Source organism: Ixodes scapularis, unplaced genomic scaffold, assembly GCF_016920785.2.
Source record: "Ixodes scapularis isolate PalLabHiFi unplaced genomic scaffold, ASM1692078v2 PGA_scaffold12__126_contigs__length_90152505, whole genome shotgun sequence".
NCBI classification, from domain to species: domain Eukaryota; kingdom Metazoa; phylum Arthropoda; class Arachnida; order Ixodida; family Ixodidae; genus Ixodes; species Ixodes scapularis.
Genome location: NW_024609838.1, coordinates 33,372,706 through 33,385,823, shown reverse-complemented (window position 1 = coordinate 33,385,823; position 13,118 = coordinate 33,372,706).

Here is a 13,118-nt window from a genome sequence, read left to right as displayed (position 1 = left end):
CACTCACTAACATCTAGTGGTAAAAAGAAAGTATATATTTCTGGAAGGAGGCTGCGGTCAGTCGATACGCCCATAAATGCATAAAAAAGAATTTTCAACAATCATTAGGTACGGCGGCGGTTCGTGAGGATTGGAGAATCGGTAAGGTCATCCCGGTCCACAAAAGCGGTGAGAAATCCTCTCCTTTAAATTATAGGCCAATATTTCTAACTTTTGTACCTTCTAAAATACTCAAACACGTAATCCACAAGCAACTATCTATTCACCTTGATTCTATCTCCTTTTTTAACAAAGCGCAGCACGGCTTCCGTCGAAACTACTCCTGCGAAACCCAACTTCTCTGCTTAAAAAACGACCTGTTCGCAAACCTTGATTCTGGCTACCCCACTGACGCTGTATTTCTCGACTTTGCTAAAACTTTTGACAAAGTTCCGCATAACAGACTGCTTCTAAAACTATCGTCATTAAACCTCGATAATAATGTTCTCTCCTGGATTGAATCTTTTCTCTCTCAGCGTCATCAGTTTGTTCATGTTAATAATTGTTCTACTTTAGCACCCGTAACATCTGGCGTGCCTCAGGGAACGGTGCTTGGTCGGTTACTTTTCCTCATCTACATAAACGATCTTCCTCTTCAGGTATCTTCACCCATGTGCCTATTTGCCGACGACTGTGTTCTTGACCGAAAAATAACATCCCCTCATGACTCTTTAACCCTACAAAATGACCTCGCGACCTAGTTCAGAGCTGGTGTACTAACTGGCAGATGACGCTTAACGTCAGCAAATGTAAATGCATGCGCTTCTCTCGTTCCACTTTTCGAACCTCTCCTGTTCATTTTCTCAATGGCATCCCTCTTCAACCCACGGATATGCATAAATACCTCGGCGTTCTTCTAACTTCAGACCCCTCCTAGGGAAACCATATTAATTCAGTCGTGAGTTCCGCTAACAGAAGCTTGGGTTTCCTTCGTCGCAATTTCAGATCCGCCCCTTCTCAACTAAAACGGCTCCTCTATCTTGCCCTAGTCCGGTCTAAATTAGAATACGCATCTTTAATCTGGCACCCTCATCAAGCTACATTAACAGACTACATTGAACCTGTTCAAAACCGTGCTGCGCGTTTTGTTCAGTCTGATTACTCCAGTTTTTCTAGTGTTTCCCTCATGAAATCAAACCTCTCTCCCCCATTGCTTTTCACCCGTCGAAAAATATCCCGTCTCCGCCTTCTGCATAAAGTTTTTTATTCACCACTTTTAAATCAGTCTCTTCTTTCGCCACCGGCTTATCTTTCCTCTAGACTCGATCATTGCAATAAAATAGCCCGGCCAAAGTGTTTTTCCACAGCGCGTCAGCACGCCCCTCTTCCTAGACTTCTTCCAAAACCGGCGCGCCCCATCGCGGCGAAATGCGACGCAGTGCACTCTGGGAACTAGTTGGCCACTCAGTTTCTGTTTCGAGTAAGCAGGTCACCGTGGAGCAGGTTCATCTCATGCTGTCACGCCGCGACCGAACGCGCTGATTGCGTTTTCGATTATCTGACTTTTACGAATGTACAACACACTCATTCTCGAGCGATACAAAACGAAGACAGGGGCACTTTTTTTGGTTCCCGAAACACCAGATATTGTGCGTGCGTATGCAAACTAGTAAGACGTGGCTTAGTCACCTCACCCACGAGTGCATCTTTGAGCTCGATGTCAGTAATCCCGTCTAGTACGAGTGATTTAAAACTGAAATTTGGTCAAATTAAGCCCTACACGTATTTCCTTTGCCAAACGTCCGCTTCGTTTTTTATTAATTATAATGCAATTAAATGCAAAGGTGCAAGCGAACTGGACAACAAGCTGTAATTGGAGATTTGTGTTTGTCCTTTGTGCCTCTTGTTCCCCCTCTTTAGGGATTCTTTTCGTCCGTTTCTTGTTACTTCATTAGGCGAAAAGCAAGCCGCATCTTCACAGGATTATCGAAAATGAGCCCAGCGTTGGCGCATGAACTTTTAAGGAAACGCAATAAATTCGACCTCACTACTGCACAAAAGTTACTATGATGTCTTCCTCATGTCATCACATATCTCACACTCAAATTTTATGCTGATAGAAGATTAAGTTTTCGCAAACGCTGAGATCGGCTTGCTACGACGGAGGCCCTAACAAGCGTCCCCTACTCCTCGGTAAACCCTTTTGGACGAGCTTTTCCTGACGCCCAAGATCAGTGCCTGAACGGTGTGTCTGAAATTATCTCGGCGTACTCAGTCAGGAAGAAAGCAAACACATAACAAATATTTTATCCATTAGCAACCGCCAAATGCGCTTTGAATAATTTCGTTCGTTTGGCGCACCGCATAGGGATTCATGCCGGTCCGGCGCACTTCCGGCGAACGGTGCGACACTCTTCACACAAGTGCTCGATATTTGCTATATGGTTGCAGGATAACTTTATGCGCATACGCGATGTTTAATATTAGTGGAAGGGAATGCAAGCGGGTGGAAACTTCACTTCGTGCAGTGATGGGGTGCAGTACAGATAAGAGGTGAGAAGTGTGTTCAAATCGAGCTTTTCAATGGCGCCTCCGAGTTTTACCTCGCGTACTAACGCGTATTAAGAAAAACAGTAATCGCAAAAAGTTATATTTCGTCTACGGACGCACGAAACAAACTTCCTGATGAACATTATTAATGTAAAGGCTCGAGCTCGAGTATGCATACTTATTGGTTGTGCTAAACATTCGAAGTCTGGCCATTTAGGTTAGTTTATCAGTTTAGTGACCACAAATGACGCTCTCGGGACCAGAAAGTATTAAATAACGGCCGTTCCACGCTCTGTGTGTGACCTTTTGTCGACGTGTCGATCGAAACCGAAACCATGCCACTGTCCTCCATGGCCAACTAGTTCCCAGAGTGCAACGCGCGCCGTGTTGCATGCAGGGCTTTATGGAAGTAGTCGGAATGACCTTCCCGAAGACATCGACACCATTCAGGATCCCATCAGATTCTGAGAAGCAGTATCAACCATTGTACTGAACACCCACTCCCCTCTCTAACGCCTTATGGCCCTGAGGGTAAGGGTATTGTAAATAAATAAATAAATAAATAAATAAAATACCCGGGGGAGGGGGGCGGGGGCGCAGATCCTTCGTGTTAGAGAAAACAAAAAGAAGGGCAGGATAATGAATATATATAGAGAGGCGGGGGAAGAAGAGGATGGCAGGAACGGGAAAACACAAGTGCACATCAGTCACACGCTCAACTGTCCACCAAGGAGTCGCATTGGCTATGATCCAGTAGACATAAGAACAACCCTCTTTTACTTTATAGCAGTAAATCGCGATAATAACAGTCACAACACCCAGAGGAAAAAAAAATCGGTATAACAACAAACCTTTGTACGCTGCACAAATTTGGTATGACGTACTTACAATGCAGAGGTACAGAGCGATGGTGAACCAATCATCTTCCAGGTTCTGCATACAGAAAAATATTACTTTAGGTTGATTAATCCGACGAAGCACTGTCAGTCGACTCCTTTGGCATCACATCAGCACAAACCCACCACGTGCGACACGTCGCCTATATAGACGCTGACGTTGGTAGTTTCGGAGCCTGCGTTAACGGGGCGCTGGCTGGAGTCGTATCTGGACGGATCAAACAGCTTCGCCCGAACATGTTGAATGTGCGCTACATACTCTTCTCGCACTGCCTCGTCTGCAAAAAAAAAAGAACGTTAAGTACATTGAATTGTTCTCCAGCTAAATTGAATTCACTCCAGCTAAATTGTGAACCACAAATGGGCAACATAAATACAAAGTTTGTGTGTGACTGGGAAAGGGTGGGGGGATGGGGGGACAGCCTTAATTAGCTATTATTACTGGCAAATAGGGAATTTTATTTTAGTAGGTTGTTTCGATATCTCTGGTCATAATATCCGTGGATAAGCCGTAAAAAACAAAGTAGCGAAGAAGCAGCTTTTTTTTCCTCGTTTCCTCGGCATAACGCAAAAAAAATAAATAAATAATAATAATAATAAGAGGAAGGTTCGTTGTATGGCCGTTTTCTGTCTGCCGCTGCATTCAAGATCACACGCGTTTAGCCAAACAACTGAGAGCAAGGTCGCAGCACACGACAGATGCCCAAAAACGCAGAAGCAAGTGAATTTCAATCCAACCCCCCCCCCCCCCCCCCCCAAAAAAAAAAAAAAAGAAAAAATCTTTGTCAGAAGTGTTATTGAACTAGGGAAGCAATTAGAAAGTGATATTATTCCTTTCTAAATCAGGCGCGTAGTTTCTATCATCAACCTTTTGGGCAGTGGTAACTACGCAATTGTAATGAATTACCCCCTTTCGAAGCTAAGTGTAATCATAATTTAGAAAATGCTCACCAAATCCGCTCGTATGGTATTACTGACGATATCAGATGATGTTATCGTTCGTTTGGATGACTGATAGGAACTGCGTTACTCGCTCTGGGCTAACCCATGGTCGTTGAGGGAACAAAAAGTGATTATAGCTTACCACACGTTGCGTATCCAAGCTGCCAGCCAATCAGGGCGAAGATGGAGATCAGGTGTGCCTTCATCTGGAATAACCTACTATATTGACTCCGCGCAGACAGAGGTTCGTACGAATTGAACCTCTTCGAGGGGTGGTGTTCGTTCGGAGATCGGAGACGTTCTCTGGTGTATCGTGTGACGTTTCAAGATCTTTCTCCCGGTGGGCGTTTCTCCCGGTGGGCGTTACAATCGTTTTTCAGAGCGCACCATATCGAATTTCGCCACTTGCAGGTCAATGAACTGGGTGGATTAACCAACCAGCACCGTTCCAAGAAGGTACGTATCATTTCGTGGAAACACGTTTCGTGGACAAGTTTTCATCGACGCACGCGTTTCGTCATATATGGTCGATGAAGCTCGCTGGGCCCCGGTCGAATGACCCCGGTCGAAATGACCCCGAACAAATTGTTCCCGGTCAAAATGGTACCAGTGAATTTTCGAAGTTCGAATCATCTTTAATGTTTGTAGTAAATTTCTACTCTGAAGATTAATTCGACACGCCTTCAGGGTATGTTTCAGTGCTTTAAAACAATTTTGTGATTATCATGCAGTCTTCTCCAAGAGTTCTTTAGTCTCTGAGTATATATATATAAAATTTACGCATACGTGCTCCCGAGCCGAGGTTGACTTTGTTGACGTCACGGTCATTGTGGTGGGAGAGACTCTGAAAACAAAACTCTGCAGGAAGCCTAGAGATGGCTCGAAATGTTTGCATTACAGCAGTTGCCACCCCCGCCACTGTAAAACTATAGTGTTCCGTACGGTCAGGCGCACAGATTCCGTACGGATAGGCTCGGACGAGCATATCAGTCTTTTTAGAGCGCAGCTCTTAGGCGCCCGTTTCCGGGTTGAGCGGCGTAACCGCGCGCGTTCCATTATGGGACGTCACAGTTTCCCCGCTAAATTTAGCGGGGAAACTGAATTGGTGTTGAGGCATCAATTTCCCCGCTGAATTTAGCGGCGTCTATGCCAACTAAACGGTTTATTTATTAAAGAAACGTGCATGATGTTTTTGTGAGTGATCTTTCTAATGAATAAAAGCAACTAAAAGTTTAATTTTTAATATTAAAAATCTTTAAAAATGTAAAAAAAAAAAAAAAAAAAGCTGGAGCTGGAGCTTCACGTCACAGTCTGCACGCCGTGAGTCAGGGCTATTCACAGCCTCTCCGATTCTTGTTCTTGTTTTTTTGTTTTTTTTTTTCTTTTTCGGATCTGTGAAGGCCCCCGTAGCAAAAGGTTTTCCATCCTCAAGGGTAAATGACGTACTGTCTTCTTAGCTGTGCAGCGTTACAAATCGCCGCACACCTGTTTTAGCTACATTGAGCTTGCCGGTACCGACGCTTCCATTCAAGTGTGACTTGACAGCATGCTGGCGAGCAAATGCTCGTCAGCGACTGACGAAATCGAATACGTGCCAAAGAAGTCTGTTGCATCGCGACTTCTTTGAGAGAAGAGCAGAAATTTGCGTAACTTTTTAAAATTTTCGGTAATAGACCGACAAGTTCAAGCGATTGATTAATTTGTGCTCTCCACTTTTTACTAAGAACTGTTTTCGAATTTAAAATCGCTAGCTGAAGAGCACACCACGCATTATGCGCAATTATTTGGGTCTGCAAAATTAAACGTGCAAACAGGACTAATTCGTAGGAGGTGTATACGTGCTACAAATTATTCCCGCCGAAGTGTCACCAACTTACTAGATTTAACAGACTTTGATCTCGAGGGGGGCCCCACACGTTTCGCGTCGACAGTGTGAATAAGCAGGGATTTAGCTGAAACGACTCCGGAAGCCAGACACCGCTTCTTCCTGCCAGTTATCTTGAGTAAATGTTCGTTTACTGGTTTACAAATTTAAAAAAAAAGGAGCCAATTTGGAACTAGTAAGAGACCAGCACCCACAGAACGCATTGGAACCAACAGGATGCACGGAGTCGCTTTCACTGAAGTCTTTACTACACACGCGGGAGGCTCTCGAATTTCGCTTTCTATATTTTCAATTTTATGACACCTCTTTCACAGTGTTATTTTGTCTGAACCATAATAAAAAAATACACCGTATTCGCCGTAATAGATGTTGTAGTGGGGCTAAAGCGCTGGATATTCTATTTTCATTATCCAGCCTTTTGTACTGGGATACAGAACAGCACACCACCATCCCAGCGCTTCGACACCTCAGCGCCAAAAATGTTTGTAAGCACGACTACGCGTGCCACGTTTTCAAGCTTTAGTAAAATGTCCTATTACAAATATCATTCCACCAAATTTGCCGCGCGCTACCCAAACAACGCATGAAGCGAGTTGACGAGCTGAGGGATCAAGACGGTCTGTCCTACCCACTGGTCCTACCCGTGACGTCACAAACGATGATGATGATGATAGCTAGAGTAGCGCCCCCTGTAGTTCGCGCACGCCGCCAATACTATATAGTGTTTGATTTTAATTCGGGTATATCTTTAAAGAAGACGGCACCCGTGAAACTCTTAGTCCATCCTTTTTATTTTTTTTTTTTTTATTTACAGTTACAAATAAAAGATCTGTCAAAATACTAGTGTGGTCTTTGCAGGCGAGTTATACGATCAGATGAATATATTATTAGAGGGCGAAGTCACGATAGGTTGACATTAACTTTTAATTTGTGAAGAAATACATACATGATTCCAACTACAAACTTGCTGAGCGTCATCGAAAACTATTAACTCTGTCAATTTTAGAGTAGCCTGGAGCGCGCGAGGAGCATTCTGGTGCGCTGAAGTTCCACTCCTGCAACAGGCGCAAGGCCGCGAGTACGGAAGCGCGCCCGCTAGTCGGGGCGAAGCAGCCAAGGCGGGGGAACAGCTCGGGTAGGTCAGAAGCGGGATAGGCGCTTCATAAGTCCTCCTTTATTATACGGCGTAGACTTTCCATTTTTCCGGGGGGGGAGGGGGGGGGGGGGGTGCTGCGCGTTACCTTTTCGCCAGAACTGGAGATCGAAGCTAACGAAAGCACGCTGGGATTCCATTTCCCATGTATTTTGTCAATAAAGGCAACTTGGCCATTATTTTGTTTACATGCCATATACGATAGAAGCTCGTTACATGGCACGTAAACAGCGTCTCGGTAAAGATCATAGCCCAAGCCCAGGGGGGGGGGGGGGGGGGGGGGGGGGTTCGGATTTCACAACCCGAAGTCTACGCCTATGCGTGCCACCATGTCAAAGCCCTTACAGCGCATGCTACTTTCATTGTCCGCTTGTCCGGCCGCGTTTAGAGCTTGCACCTGTAATATGGAACTCTGTTCGCAATAGTAGTTTTTGTAGCTCTAATTCTATTTTGGCAGGCATAAACCTTTAGACTCTTCAGGAGAGGAGGCTTGCACCTGATCCCATTTTTACGCCCAGTTAGGCACGTCACCCTTGTGGCGTCGCTGTGTTTCCGGAAAGCCTGTAAATGTTTTCACACGTTTTATAAAAAGAAATTCAAGAGTTCAATGACACGGTTACAATACACATACAATGCGATGTTTTTGCAAGCTTACATTTTTAGTTTTGCTTATGTGCCCGTGCCAACGACGATGTTTAAGGAAAAAAACATTTTTACATGTTATGCTATCTCTATTGTACCCCTGGAAACTAGTAAATTGTGTACGGATTCCTATTCAAGCCTAACCAGATGCCGAAGTTTCAATAGTAACCGTTACATTATTCAAAATTTGATTTTTTTGAAAATTTCAAGGGAATAATGGCGTCCATTCTCGGTAACTGGTGCGATTCAGCTCCATGTGTTCGAGGACTCACTTGGCCACCATTTTCTCCATTAAAAACTTCCGTAAATTACTTATAACTTCTCGAATAAAATAATGGCTGGTTTTGAAACTGTGGCATCTGGTTCAGACTGTTAGTGCTACAGTTGGGCGGAGACTGAGCGTCCGGTGATGCTTAATTTTTGCAATAAAAACCCTGCATTTTCTTTTCTGGAGGTGGGGGGGGGGGGGGGGGGGATGAAATGTTTTTAAGAGAAGAGTTTATGCCTGCTTATTGTAGTGAACGACAAGTTTCAGGAAGAATTGCAGACCAGTTAATAAAAGCTATTGTCAGACCCTTTTACAAAGGCGAGACAAATCAAATTCAAAAGTATTGACCTATCTTTCTGCATACCTGCACTGGTGTTAAAGCAGCATAACCACAACGCAATTGCTTCCTCAATATGTTTGAGTATTTGATATTTCATCCCTAAACCAACATGCGGGTCTTTACATCAGGAAAAATGGTGCAATCATTGTTGAGGGCGTTTCTGACTAACCATTTTGTTTAGATTTAATTTTCATTCACTAGAACGTACGTGTCAATTTTTTTGTGTAGAATATTTATGGGGAATTTTTGGTTTTGATCTGCTCTTGCGTCTCTACCATGTTTAAGGTCAACACAAATTGACTGACAGTGAGCTTAAAAAAAATACATAGGGTTTCCCGAAACTTAGATGGCTGAGCAACTTGACATCCTTTGCAACCCTCAAACTGGCAAAGCGGTGTTTTGCCTTCGAGTCAACCAAATAAGCAAGGATACCATATTAATGCGAAAGCATCAACTGCCTTATGGAGCGAGCCAACGTTATCAGCTTTGAAACCACGCCTAACGGCTCTTTTACACCGCTGCGATCCCATTGGCTAGCGCGCGCCCACAGCCAATGGCACCTTTTACACCGCTTCGATCCTATTGGCTAGCGCGCGCCCACAGCCGACGGCACCTTTTACACCACTTCGATCCTATTGGCTAGCGCGCGCCCAAAGCCAGCGGCACCTTTTACACCGCTGCGATCCCATAGGAAGCGAGCAAGCCGGCCGTGTCGCGGCGGTCGCCTATTGTTCGCCGCGACATGGCGGTAGCCGCCGCAGGAGGATCGGGCAGCAATGGCGACGAACAGCACGGCGGACAGTGTCCCCGTCGTGATTACGACGGAATTTAAGGCAGTTACGAGTTCGGAAAGTTCCTTCGGAAGCCGGTGCCGCCGGCTCAGAATCATCGCGAAGTAATAGCAACGAACAGCACAGAGGACAGTGGGCGACTAAGAATCCGGAAAGCTTCTTTGGTAGCCGGTGCAGAATCATCGGGGGAAGCAGTGGCGATTAGCAGCACAGCGGACACTGTTCCCGGGGTGATTACGACGGGGTTTAAGGCGGTTACGAATCCAGAAAGCTTCTTCCGTGGTGCCAATATGACGAAGAGAAAACTGTTTCATGAATCTGGCCGCGTGTGCGACGTGAAGGAGGTCCGTTTCGACGGACAAGTGGATGTCACGGAGCGCCGTATACTCTGCAAAAAAAATTAAGCGCGCCCGGAAAAAAATTTCGTTGGCGTTGAGTGGACTGCGGTAATTATGTACGTTTATTTCTGAATCAGCTTGACAATAACTGGGCAATTTTTTTCGCGCCGTTCCGCGATTCTCTTTACTGTCTTCCTGTGGGCTGATGTAAACATCCAACGGTAGGCTTAGGAGGGCGACCGCATTCCGCTTCTCGGTTCCGGTGAAGTATTTGCTGCATACTTTAGAGTTTGCCGTCGATGTCGATGCTGTTCCATTGTCGCTAGAAGAGAAAAAGTTAATTGTATTATTCGTCAGCAGCTTAAACAAAGCGCGACCTGGAAGGTAAGAAACACCACTAACCTGTATGGACGCACAAGTCGTACCCAGGTCGCGCAGTACTCCGCCTCGTACGGCTTCGAAGGGACGATGTAGTACTTCGTGCCGTGCGCGATCTTGCCGACCACGCAGCAATTGTTGCGGCTTTCTTGGTGCGGAATAGTAATCTCAGAAATTACAGCGCTAACCCACTACAACGCACAACCAACGCAGCGACTGGCAGAAGATGCCCGATGCAACGGACCCGTTTGCCGCTAGGGGCGCCCTGGTCGGGGCTTGAATTAGATCCGCACGGTTCCTATTGGCTAGCGCGTGTCCATAGCCAACGGCACCTTTTACACCTCTGCGATCCCATTGGCTAGCGCGCGTCGACCAGGCTTCATTCGCCGGGCACTCAGCGCTAAAGTTCCCACAGAAGAGCAATTCCTACAACTAGCGACATTCTTTGACGCGCCGACTGCATGACGTTGCAGGTTTTAGGAAGCGAATGGCGGCGTACAGCAGAGGTTTGAACTGAATGCCACCATTTTGTTCCAGTGGCGTCGTGGCACAGCATGGTGAAGTGGCGCAGTCGTCAGCTTGCTGGTGGCTGGACATCTTTTCCGGTTCATTTTGTTCATGCTGCTCTTTGCAGCTTGTTGACTGTGCTGCAAACAAGTAAGAGAAGTATAACTTTTTAGTTTTCTTTTTACCTGTTAACATGGCTCTTAGAACACACTCGAAAAGAAGTCTGAGTAAACAATTACAGAACCAACTGCGCCAATAATAAATATATATATTTTTCGAAATTTTACGACAGCTTTCTCATCGACAGCTCAGCATAGTCTCTCCAAGCTAACAACAGCAACCGCTGCTCGGAGGCGAGCCAAACACGGCCTGCTGATTGTGTTTTCTAAGTTTTAACGTAAACAAGCTTTTTGAAAAAACTAGGTTGCTAAAAAGCTAGTTTTTTTTTTTTTTATGTCGGTGATGTTAGTCGCGCTGGAGTTACTAGTCTGGCCGAGGAGCACTACCTTCTTTGTTCATCGTGACAGAAGTTTGCACCCTTCTCGTATAGTTAATAATTTCTAGAGAGATAATCCTGCACAGAGCGTATACACGACTCAAACATTTTAAGACTGCGTTTTATTAATGGTGAGCACTGGCGCTGGGCACGGAAATGCCCAGAGTTGCTGAGTACGTCAGTGAAGACAGACGGGGCTCTAATAGAAACGTTGCTAAATTCGTCAGACAGATTTTCCTTTGTGAGGACTTAAACATTCGTGAGTGGGTGCGTCTCTCACTCTCACTGTTGCCTTCGTTCATGAGGCACTTCATTCGCCTCAACAAGATCAGTCATTTTGCTCAACGGGGTCCTGTTGAGGTGCCACGCTATCGTCTACAAACAGACTTCATAGAATGATACCGACACGTGCTGCTATATAGAGACTTTTAATGAAAAGGATATGAATAATTTAACCAACTAAACTGAGATCTGGAATGAATGAATTCAACAACGAAGAAAAATACTACAAGGTCAGTTTACTCGTTTTTTTTCTTGGAAGGATCACATTATGTGAATGAAACGGCCTCTAGGAAGCCTTCATACAAGCACTGAACGTCCCTGAATTGACTCATCCAATCACCAAACCAGTACCGATGTGCACGGTGGACCCCTTCTTTCGTTTCTAATAAATTGCACTGTTCTCTCTTTCTATACTGCTCCGGCAATTTATGGGGTTCTAAAATAGCGGTGTCGTTTGCAGTGGAGGATCCAAGGGGGGGGGCGGTGGGGGCGATCGCCCCCCCGAACGCCTCGCCAGGCACCCCCCCCCCCCCGGGGTTCTTCGTCAGCTCGAAGAAAAAACGTAAGCAATCGACGCAGGATGCAGCTTGTCCAACCAGGTGACCAATTGCTTTTCTTCTCAACTGAGAGAGGAAGCAAATGCTCTGGGTACAGTGTAGTCTGGGTCTGAGCTTCTCCTGAAGACGCTCCGGACTTCCCCACGACCTTGGCTTAAACATAAGACCGCTTTCGTCCTCGCCTCCATCCCTCACTGAGGATCAGATCAGCGCCGCAGCGTGGAATACAGAAAGAAGCCGACGAGCGCCAGAAGAGGGAGATGTTTTCTCTAATGGGCTTCATACTGCCTGCGGTACGACTTCTCGTGGCGGGAAGCTAATAAAAGAAAGATAAACGGTACGAGCACTCTAAAGGCTGGAGGCTGCTTACGCTAGGGAGCCTTCATGTGCGCTCATGAAGGCACCCTAGCTTACACGGGGTCCTCAAGCCGACGCCGTAGGCATTTATTTGTATACAATGCCGTTTCAACTTAGGGTGGCGGGACATACTTTAGGAAAGGCGCCCGCTACCCCTTGTCTTCCCTTGGCGCCGTCTTTACTTTTCGAGTTAAACGCGGCTTCTGTGGATTGACGGCAGAGCTTTCGCGCGGCTTTGCAGGAGCGAATATGTGTGTGTCTAATGGAACAGACGCGGGGCTTGCTGGTTTCCGACTGCGGCTTCGAATTCCCTACCTAAGGGACTTGGGGAAAACGAGCCTTTTCAAAGATCCGACTATACATAAATTAAATAGAGAGTGCCTGTGCCCCTTCGAGGGAACACCAACTCCCAAACATCCATGCTGCAGTCGTGATCGGCCTTTAGCCCAGTTGAGATTCGCCGACCGGACAACCGCTCTGCCCCATCATATCTCTGCACCTGTCCTCTCGACCCTGACGAATGAGCTAACTACCCAGAAACAAGTGTTCTTTTCACACAGAAAATATCCAGACGAATTGCAATTGAATATAATTTGGAAGGATCCATTGCTGGTTTAAGGTCTTATCTAAGTTTAAAAGTTATAGTTGCAGAACTGCAACATGCTTTCATAAATATTCAACAATTATTCGCTTTCGTTCTCTCAAGTTGCATCCAGAACACGTGAAAACACGAGTTTGGGTTGGCAATGCCGCATGT